Source organism: Procambarus clarkii, chromosome 38 (genome assembly GCF_040958095.1).
Source record: "Procambarus clarkii isolate CNS0578487 chromosome 38, FALCON_Pclarkii_2.0, whole genome shotgun sequence".
Lineage (NCBI taxonomy): Eukaryota > Metazoa > Arthropoda > Malacostraca > Decapoda > Cambaridae > Procambarus > Procambarus clarkii.
Window position 1 is genome coordinate 41,372,416 of NC_091187.1, and position 10,834 is coordinate 41,383,249.

A 10,834-nucleotide genomic window follows, 5' to 3' on the forward strand; every position below is an offset into this window, starting at 1 on the left:
AGTAGTGGGGGGGCTGGAGCTATAGGCCCAGCACCAACCCCCTGCCAGTAGAGGGGGGGAACTGGAGCTAAAGGACCAGCACCAACCCCCCCTGCCAGTAGAAGGGGGCTGGAGCTACAGGCCCAGCACCAACCCCTTGACAATAGAGGGGGGGCTGGAGCGACATGTCCAGCACCAACCCCCTGCCAGTAGAGGGGGGGCTGGAACTACAGGTCCAGCATCATCCCCCCTGCCAGTAGAGGGGGGCGGGGCTGGAGCTACAGGTCCAACACCAACCCCCTGCCAGGTGAGGGGGCGCTGGAGCTACAGGTCCAGGACCAACCCCCTGCCAGTAGAGGGGGGGCTGTAGCTACAGGTCCAGCACCAACCCCCTGCCAGTAGAAGGGGGCTGGGGCTACAGGTCCAGCACCATCCCCCTGCCAGTAGAGGGGAGGGGCTGGATCTACAGGTCCAGCTTCAACCCCCCTGCCACTAGAGGGGTGGGACTAGAGCTAAAGTTTCAGAATCAAACATATGCCAGTAGAGGGGGGGCTGGAGCTACAGGTCCACCACCAGTCCCCCTGCCAGCAGAGGGGGGCTGGAGGTACAGGTCCAGCACCAAACCCCTGCCAGTAGAGGTGGGCTGGAGCTACAGGTCCAGAACCAACCCTCTGCCAGTAGAGGGGGGCTGGAGCTTCAGGTCCAAATCCAATCCCCTTCCAGTAGAGGGGGGCTGAAGCTACAGGTCCAGCACCAACCCCTTGACAATAGAGGGGGGGATGGAGCTACAGGTCCAGCACCAACCCCCTGCCAGTAGAGGGGAGGCTGGAGCTAAAGGTCCAGCACCAACCCCCTGCCAGTAGAGGGGGCTGGAGCTACAGGTTCAGCACCAACCCCCTGCCAGTAGAGGGGGGCTGGAGCTACAGGTCCATCACCAACCCCCTGCCAGTAGAGGGGGGCTTGAGATAGAGGTCCAGCACAAACCTCCTGCCAGTAGAGGGGGGCTGGAGCTACAGGTCCAGCACCAACCTCCTGCCAGTAGAGGTGGGCTGGAGCTACAGGTCCAGCCCCAACCTCCTGCCAGTAGAGGGGGGCTGGAGTTACAGGTCCAGCAGCAACCCCCTGCTAGTAGAGGGGGGGGGGCAGGAGCTACAAGTCTAGCACCAACCCCCTGCCAGTAGACGAAGGCTGGAGCTATTGGTCCAGCACCAACCCCCTGCCAGTAGAGGGAGGCTGGAGCTACAGGTTCTGCACCAACCTCCTGCCAGTAGAGGGGGGGGCTGGAGCTACAGGTCCAGCACCAACCCCCTGCCAGTAGAGGGGGGCTGGAGCTACTGGTCCAGCCCCAACCCTCTGCCAGTAGAGGGGGGCTGGAGCTACAGGTCCAGCACTAATCCCCTGCCAGTAGAGGGGGGCTGGAGCTGTAGGTCCAGCACCAACCCCCTGCCAGTAGAGGGGGGCTGGAGCTACTGGTCCAGCCCCAACCCCCTGCCAGTAGAGGGGGGCTGGAGCTACAGGTCCAGCACCAACCCCCTGCCAGTAGAGGGGGGCTGGAGCTACTGGTCCAGCCCCAACCCCCTGCCAGTAGAGGGGGGCTGGAGCTACAGGCCCAGCACCAAACCCTTGCCTATAGAGGGGGGGATGGAGCTACAGGTCCAACACCAACCCCCTGCCATTAGAGGAGAGGCTGGAGCTAAAGGTCCAGCACCAACCCCTTGCCAGTAGAGGGTGGCTGGAGCTACAGGTCCAGCACCAACCCCCTGCCAGTTAAGGAAGGCTGGAGCTACAGGTCCAGCACCAACCCCTTTCCAGTAGAGGGGGGGGGGGCTGGAGCTACAGGTCCAGCACCAACCTCCTGCCAGTAGAGGGGGGCTGGAGCTACAGGTCCAGCACCAACCTCCTGCCAGGAGAGGGGGGCTGGAGCTACAGGTCCAGCTCCAACCCCCTGCCAATAGAGGGGGGCTGGAGCTACTGGTCCAGCAGCAACCCCCTGCCAGTAGAGGGGGGCTGGAGCTATAGGTCCAGCACCAACCCCCTGCCAGTAGAGGGGGGCTGGAGCTACAGGTCCAGCACCAACCCCCTGCCAGTAGAGGGGGGCTGGAGCTACAGGTCCAGCACCAATCACCTGCCAGTAGAGGGGGGGCTGAAGATATAGGTCCAGCACCAACCCTCTGCCAGAAGAGGGGGGGGCTGAAGATACAGGTCCAGCTCCAACCCCCTGCCAGCAGAGGGGGGGCTGGAGCTACAGGTCCAGCACCAACCCCCTGCTAGTAGAGGGGAGGGTTGGAGGTTCAGGTTCAGCACCAACCCCTTGACAGTAGACGGGGGCAGGAGCTACAGGTCCAGCACCAACCCCCTGCCATAGAGGGGGGTTGGAGATACAGGTCCAGCACCAACCCCCCATGCCAGTAGTGGGGGGGCTGGAGCTACAGGCCCAGCACGAACCCCCTGCCAGTAGAGGGGGGGAACTGGAGCTAAAGGACCAGCACCAACCTCCCCTGCCAGTAGAAGGGGGCTGGAGCTACAGGCCCAGCACCAACCCCTTGACAATAGAGGGGGGGATGGAGCTACAGGTCCAGCACCAACCCCCTGCCAGTAGAGGGGAGGCTGGAGCTAAAGGTCCAGCACCAACCCCCTGCCAGTAGAGGGGGCTGCAGCTACAGGTTCAGCACCAACCCCCTGCCAGTAGAGGGGGGCTGGAGCTACAGGTCCATCACCAACCCCCTGCCAGTAAAGGAAGGCTGGAGCTACAGGTCCAGCACCAACCCCTTTCCAGTAGAGGGGGGGGGGGGGCTGGAGATACAGGTCCATCACCAACCCCCCATGCCAGTAGTGGGGGGGGCTGGAGCTACATCTCCAAAACCAACCCCCTGCCAGTAGAGGGGGGCAGGAGCTACAGGTCCAGCACCTACCTCCTGCCAGTAGATTGGGGCTGGAGCTATAGGTCCAGCACCAACCTCCTGCCAGTAGAGGTGGGCTGGAGCTACAGGTCCAGCCCCAACCTCCTGCCAGTAGAGGGGGGCTGGAGCTACAGGTCCAGCTCCAACCCCCTGCCAATAGAGGGGGGCTGGAGTTACAGGTCCAGCACCAACACCCTGCCAGTAGAGGGGGCTGGAGCTATAGGTCCAGCACCAACCCTCTGCCAGTAGAGGGGGGCAAGAACTACAGGTCTAGTACCAACCCCTTGCCAGTAGAGGGGGGGGGGGACGAGCTACAGGGCCAGCACCAACCCCCTGCCAGTAGAGGGGGCTGGAGCTACAGCACCCAACCCCTGCCAGTAGATGGGGCTGGAGCTACGGGTCCAGCACCAACCCCCTGGCAGTAGAGGGGGGCTGGAGCTACAGGTCCAGCACCAACCCCCTGCCAGTAGAAGGAGGCTGGAGCTACAGGCCCAGCACCAACCCCCTGCCAGTAGAGTGGGGGCTGGAGCTATAGGGCTAACACCAACCCCCTGCCAGTAGAGGTGGGGCTGGAGCTTCAGGTCCAACACCAACCCCCTGCCAGTCGAGGGGGGCTAGAGCTACAGGTCCTGCACCAACCCCCCTGCCAGTTGAGAGGGGGGGGGGGCTGGAGCTACAGGTCCAGCAACAACCCCCCTGCTATTAGAGGAGGAGCTGGAGCTAAAGGTCCAGCACCAACCCCCTGCCAGTAGAGGGAGGCTGGAGCTACAGGTCCAGCACCAACCCCCTGCCAGTAGAGGGGGCTGGAGCTACAGGTCTAGCACAAACCCTATGGCAGTAGAGGGGGGCTGAAGCTACAGGTCCAGCACCAACCCCCTTCCAGTAGAGGGAGGCTGGAGCGACTGGTCCTGAAAGAACCCCCTGCCAGTAGAGGGGGGGCTGGAGCTACAGGTTCAGCACCAACCTCCTGCCAGTAGAGGGGGGCTGGAGCTACAGGTCCAGCACCAACCCCATGCCAGTAGAGGGAAGGGCTGGAGATGCAGGTCCAGCACCAACCCCCTGCCAGTAGAGGGAGGCTGGAGCTTCAGGTTCAGCACCAACCCCTTGACAGTAGAGGGGAAAGGAGTTACAGGTCCAGCAGCAACCCCCTGCTAGTAGAGGGGGGGGGGCGGGGGCAGGAGCTACAAGTCTAGCACCAACCCCCTGCCAGTAGAGGAAGGCTGGAGCTACTGGTCCAGCACCAACCCCCTGCCAGTAGAGGGAGGCTGGAGCTACAGGTCCAGCACCAACACCCTGCCAGTAGAGAGAGGCTGGATCTACAGGTCCAGCACCAACCCTTTGCCAGTAGAGGGGGGCTGGAGCAACAGGCCCAGCACCAACCTCCTGCCAGTAGAGGGGGGCTGGAGCTACTGGTCCAGCCCCAACCCTCTGCCAGTAGAGGGGGGCTGGAGCTACAGGTCCAGCACCAACCCCCTGCCAGTAGAGGGGGGCTGGAGCTACTGGTCCAGCACCAACCCCCTGCCAGTAGAGGGGGGCTGGAGCTACTGGTCCAGCCCCAACCCTCTGCCAGTAGAGGGGGGGCTGGAGCTACAGGTCCAGCACCAACCCCCTGCCAGTAGAGGGGGGCTGGAGCTACTGGTCCAGCCCCAATCTTCTGCCAGTAGAGGGGGGCTGGAGCTACAGGTCCAGCACTAATCCCCTGCCAGTAGAGGGGGGCTGGAGCTGTAGGTCCAGCACCAACCCCCTGCCAGTAGAGGGGGGCTGGAGCTACTGGTCCAGCCCCAACCCCCTGCCAGTAGAGGGGGGCTGGAGCTACAGGTCCAGCACCAACCCCATGCCAGTAGAGGGGGGCTGGAGCTACTGGTCCAGCCCCAACCCCCTGCCAGTAGAGGGGGGCTGGAGCTAAAGGTCCAGCACCAACCCCTTGCCAGTAGAGGGTGGCTGGAGCTACAGGTCCAGCACCAACCCCTTTCCAGTAGAGGGGGGGGGGGGGCTGGAGCTACAGGTCCAGCACCAACCCCCTGCCAGTAGAGGGGGGCTGGAGCTACAGGTCCAGCTCCAACCTCCTGCCAGTAGAGTGGGGCTGGAGCTACAGGTCCAGCACCAACCTCCTGCCAGTAGAGGGGGGCTGGAGCTACAGGTCCAGCACCAACCTCCTGCCAGTAGAGGTGGGCTGGAGCTACAGGTCCAGCACCAACCCCCTGCCAGTAGAGGGGGGCTGGAGCTACAGGTCCAGCACCAACCCCCTGCCAGTAGAGGGGGGCTGGAACTACAGGTCCAGCACCAACCTCCTGCCAGTAGAGGTGGGCTGGAGCTAATGGTCCAGCCCCAACCTCCTGCCAGTAGAGGGGGGCTGGAGCTACAGGTCCAGCTCCAACCCCCTGCCAATAGAGGGGGGCTGGAGCTACTGGTCCAGCAGCAACCCCCTGCCAGTAGAGGGGGGGCTGGAGCTACAGGTCCAGCACCAACCCCCTGGCAGTAGAGGGGGGCTGGAGCTACAGGTCCAGCACCAACCCCCTGCCAGTAGAGGTGGGCTGGAGCTACTGGTCCAGCACCAACCCCCTGCCAGTAGAGGGGGGCTGGAGCTACTGGTCCAGCATCACCCACCTGCCAGTAGTGGGGGTGGGGGGTGGGGATGGAGCTACAGGTCCAGCACCAATCACCTGCCAGTAGAGGGGGGGCTGGAGATTCAGGTCCAATACCAACCCCCTGCCAGTAGAGGGGGGGCTGAAGATATAGGTCCATCACCAACCCTCTGCCAGAAGAGGGGGGGGGGGCTGAAGATACAGGTCCAGCTCCAACCCCCTGCCAGTAGAGGGGGAGCTGGAGCTACAGGTCCAGCACCAACCCCCTGCTAGTAGAGGCGAGGGTTGGAGGTTCAGGTTCAGCACCAACCCCTTAACAGTAGACGGGGGCAGGAGCTACAGGTCCAGCACCAACCCCCTGCCATAGAGGGGGGCTGGAGATACAGGTCCAGCACCAACCCCCCATGCCAGTAGTGGGGGGGCTGGAGCTACAGGCCCAGCACCAACCCCCTGCCAGTAGAGGGGGGGAACTGGAGCTAAAGGACCAGCACCAACCCCCCCTGCCAGTAGAAGGGGCCTGGAGCTAAAGTACCAGCACCAACCCCCCCTGCCAGTAGAAGGGGGCTGGAGCTACAGGTCCAGCACCAACCCCCTGCTAGTAGAGGGGAGGCTGGAGCTAAAGGTCCAGCACCAACCCCCTGCCAGTGGAGGGGGCTGGAGCTACAGGTTCAGCACCAACCCCCTGCCAGTAGAGGGGGGCTGGAGCTACAGGTCCATCACCAACCCCCTGCCAGTAGAGGGGGGCTTGAGATAGAGGTCCAGCACCAACCCCTTTCCAGTAGAGGGGGGGGGGTCTGGAGCTACAGGTCCAGCACCAACCCCCTGCCAATAGAGGGGAGGCTGGAGCTACAGGTCCAGCACCAACCCCCTGCCAGTAGAGGCGGCCTGGAGCTACAGGTCCAGCACCAACCCCCTGCCAGTAGAGGGGGGGGGGCTGGAGCTACACGTCCAGCACCAACCCCCTGCCAGTAGCGGGGGGGCTGGAGCTACACGTCCAGCACCAACCCCCTGCCAGTAGAGTGGGGCTGGAGCTACAGGTCCAGCACCAACCCCCTGCCAGTAGAGGGAGGCTGGAGCTACAGGTCCAGCATCAACCCCCTGCCAGTAGAGGGGGGGCTGGAGCTACAGGTCCAGCATCAACCCCCTGCCAGTAGAGCGGGGCTGGAGCTACAGGTCCAGCACCAACCCCCTAAGAGTAGAGGGGGGCTGGAGCTACAGGTCCAGCACCAACCCCCTGACAGTAGAGGGGAGGGTTGGAGCTTCTGGTTCGGCACCAACCCTTTCCCAGTAGAGGGGGGGGGGCTGGAGATACAGGTCCAGCACCAACCCCCTGCCAGTAGAGGGGGGGCAGGAGCTACAGGACTAGCACCAACCCCCTGGCAGTAGAGGGGGGGGGGGGCTGGAGCTATAGGGCTAACACCAACCCCCTCCAGTAGAGGGGGGCTGGAGCTACAGGTCTAGCTCCAACCTCCTGCCAGTAGAGTGGGGCTGGAGCTACAGGTCCAGCACCAACCTCCTGCCAGTAGAGGGGGGCTGGAGATATAGGTCCAGCACCAACCCCCTGCCAGTAGAGGGGGGGGGCTGGAGATACAGGTCCAGCACCAACCCCCCTGCCATTAGAGGAGGGGCTGGAGATAAAGGTCCAGCACCAACCCCCTGCCAGTAGAGGGGGGGGGGGGCAGGAGCTACAGGTCTAGCACCAACCCCCTGCCAGTAGAGGGAGGCTGGAGCTACAGGCCCAGCACCAACCCCTTGCCAGTAGAAGTGGGCTGGAGCTACAGGTCCAGCACCAACTTACTCTACGTGTAGAGGGGAGCTGAAGCTAAAGGTCCAGCATCAACTCTCCTGCCAGTAGAGGGGGGCTGGAGCTACAGTTCAAGCAGCAACCTCCTGCCAGTAGAGGGGGGGGCAGGAGCTACAGGTCTAGCACCAACCCCCTGCCAGTAGAGGGAGGATGGAGCTACAGGTCCAGCACCAACCCCTTGCCAGTAGAAGTGGGCTGGAGCTACAGGTCCAGCATCAACTTCCTCTGCTAGTAGAGGGGAGCTGAAGCTAAAGGTCCAGCACCAACTCTCCTGCCAGTAGAGGGTTCTGGAGCTACAGGTCCAGCAGCAACCCCCTGCCAGTAGAGAGGGGGGGGGGGCTGGAGCTACAAGTCCAGCACTAACTTCCTCTGCTAGTAGAGGGGGCTGGAGCTACAGGTCCAGCAGCAACCCCCTGCCAGTAGAGGGAGGCTGGAGCTACAGGTCCAGCACCAACTTCCTCTGCTAGTAGAGGGGGCCTGGAGCTACAGGTTCAGCACTAATCCCCTGCCAGTAGAGGGGGCTGAAGCTACAGGTTCAGCACCAACCCCCTGCCAGTAGAGGGAGGCTGGAGCTAAAGGTCCAGCACCAACCCCTTGCCAGTAGAGGGAGGCTGGAGCTACAGGTCCAGCACCAACCCCCTGCCAGTAGAGGGGGCTGGAGCTACAGGTCCAGCACCAACCTCCTGCCATTAGAGGGGGGCTGGAGCTACTGGTCGATCACCAACCCCCTGCCAGTAGAGGGGGGCTGGAGCTATAGGTCCTGCATCAACCACCTGCCAGTAGAGGGGGTTGGAGCTACAGGCCCAGCACCAACCCCTTGCCAATAGAGGGGGGCGGGCTGGAGCTACAGGTCCAGCACCAACCCCCTGCCAGTAGAGGGGAGCTGGAGCTACAGGTCCAGCACCAACCCCCTGCCAGTAGAGGGGCTGGAGCTACAGGTCTAACGCCAACCCCCTGCCAGTAGAGAGGGGCTGGAGCTACAGGTCCAGCAACAACCCCCTGCCAGTAAAGGAAGGCTGGAGCTACAGGTCCAGCACCAACCCCCTGCCTGTAGAAGGGGGCTGGAGCTACAGGTCCAGCACCAACCCCCAGCCAGTAGAGGGGGCTGGAGCTACAGGTCCAGCAACAACCCCCTGCCAGTAAAGGAAGGCTGGAGCTACAGGTCCAGCACCAACCCCCTGCCTGTAGAAGGGGGCTGGAGCTACTGGTCCAGCAGCAACCCCCTGCCAGTAGAGGGGGGGCTGGAGCTACAGGTCCAGCACCAACCCCCTGGCAGTAGAGGGGGGCTGGAGCTACAGGTCCAGCACCAACCCCCTGCCAGTAGAGGTGGGCTGGAGCTACTGGTCCAGCACCAACCCCCTGCCAGTAGAGGGGGGCTGGAGCTACTGGTCCAGCATCACCCACCTGCCAGTAGTGGGGGTGGGGGGTGGGGATGGAGCTACAGGTCCAGCACCAATCACCTGCCAGTAGAGGGGGGGCTGGAGATTCAGGTCCAATACCAACCCCCTGCCAGTAGAGGGGGGGCTGAAGATATAGGTCCATCACCAACCCTCTGCCAGAAGAGGGGGGGGGGGGCTGAAGATACAGGTCCAGCTCCAACCCCCTGCCAGTAGAGGGGGGGCTGGAGCTACAGGTCCAGCACCAACCCCCTGCTAGTAGAGGGGAGGGTTGGAGGTTCAGGTTCAGCACCAACCCCTTAACAGTAGACGGGGGCAGGAGCTACAGGTCCAGCACCAACCCCCTGCCATAGAGGGGGGCTGGAGATACAGGTCCAGCACCAACCCCCCATGCCAGTAGTGGGGGGGCTGGAGCTACAGGCCCAGCACCAACCCCCTGCCAGTAGAGGGGGGGAACTGGAGCTAAAGGACCAGCACCAACCCCCCCTGCCAGTAGAAGGGGCCTGGAGCTAAAGTACCAGCACCAACCCCCCCTGCCAGTAGAAGGGTGCTGGAGCTACAGGTCCAGCACCAACCCCCTGCCAGTAGAGGGGAGGCTGGAGCTAAAGGTCCAGCACCAACCCACTGCCAGTGGAGGGGGCTGGAGCTACAGGTTCAGCACCAACCCCTGCCAGTAGAGGGGGGCTGGAGCTACAGGTCCATCACCAACCCCCTGCCAGTAGAGGGGGGCTTGAGATAGAGGTCCAGCACCTACCCCTTTCCAGTAGAGGGGGGGGGGGGTCTGGAGCTACAGGTCCAGCACCAACCCCCTGCCAATAGAGGGGAGGCTGGAGCTACAGGTCCAGCACCAACCCCCTGCCAGTAGAGGCGGCCTGGAGCTACAGGTCCAGCACCAACCCCCTGCCAGTAGAGGGGGGGGGGCTGGAGCTACACGTCCAGCACCAACCCCCTGCCAGTAGCGGGGGGGCTGGAGCTACACGTCCAGCACCAACCCCCTGCCAGTAGAGTGGGGCTGGAGCTACAGGTCCAGCACCAACCCCCTGCCAGTAGAGGGAGGCTGGAGCTACAGGTCCAGCATCAACCCCCTGCCAGTAGAGGGGGGGCTGGAGCTACAGGTCCAGCATCAACCCCCTGCCAGTAGAGCGGGGCTGGAGCTACAGGTCCAGCAACAACCCCCTAAGAGTAGAGGGGGGCTGGAGCTACAGGTCCAGCACCAACCCCCTGACAGTAGAGGGGAGGGTTGGAGCTTCTGGTTCGGCACCAACCCTTTCCCAGTAGAGGGGGGGGGCTGGAAATACAGGTCCAGCACCAACCCCCTGCCAGTAGAGGGGGGGCAGGAGCTACAGGACTAGCACCAACCCCCTGGCAGTAGAGGGGGGGGGGCTGGAGCTATAGGGCTAACACCAACCCCCTCCAGTAGAGGGGGGCTGGAGCTACAGGTCTAGCTCCAACCTCCTGCCAGTAGAGTGGGGCTGGAGCTACAGGTCCAGCACCAACCTCCTGCCAGTAGAGGGGGGCTGGAGATATAGGTCCAGCACCAACCCCCTGCCAGTAGAGGGGGGGGCTGGAGATACAGGTCCAGCACCAACCCCCCTGCCATTAGAGGAGGGGCTGGAGATAAAGGTCCAGCACCAACCCCCTGCCAGTAGAGGGGGGGGGGGGCAGGAGCTACAGGTCTAGCACCAACCCCCTGCCAGTAGAGGGAGGCTGGAGCTACAGGCCCAGCACCAACCCCTTGCCAGTAGAAGTGGGCTGGAGCTACAGGTCCAGCACCAACTTACTCTGCGTGTAGAGGGGAGCTGAAGCTAAAGGTCCAGCATCAACTCTCCTGCCAGTAGAGGGGGGCTGGAGCTACAGTTCAAGCAGCAACCTCCTGCCAGTAGAGGGGGGGGGGCAGGAGCTACAGGTCTAGCACCAACCCCCTGCCAGTAGAGGGAGGATGGAGCTACAGGTCCAGCACCAACCCCTTGCCAGTAGAAGTGGGCTGGAGCTACAGGTCCAGCATCAACTTCCTCTGCTAGTAGAGGGGAGCTGAAGCTAAAGGTCCAGCACCAACTCTCCTGCCAGTAGAGGGTTCTGGAGCTACAGGTCCAGCAGCAACCCCCTGCCAGTAGAGGGGAGGGGGCTGGAGCTACAGGTCCAGCACTAACTTCCTCTGCTAGTAGAGGG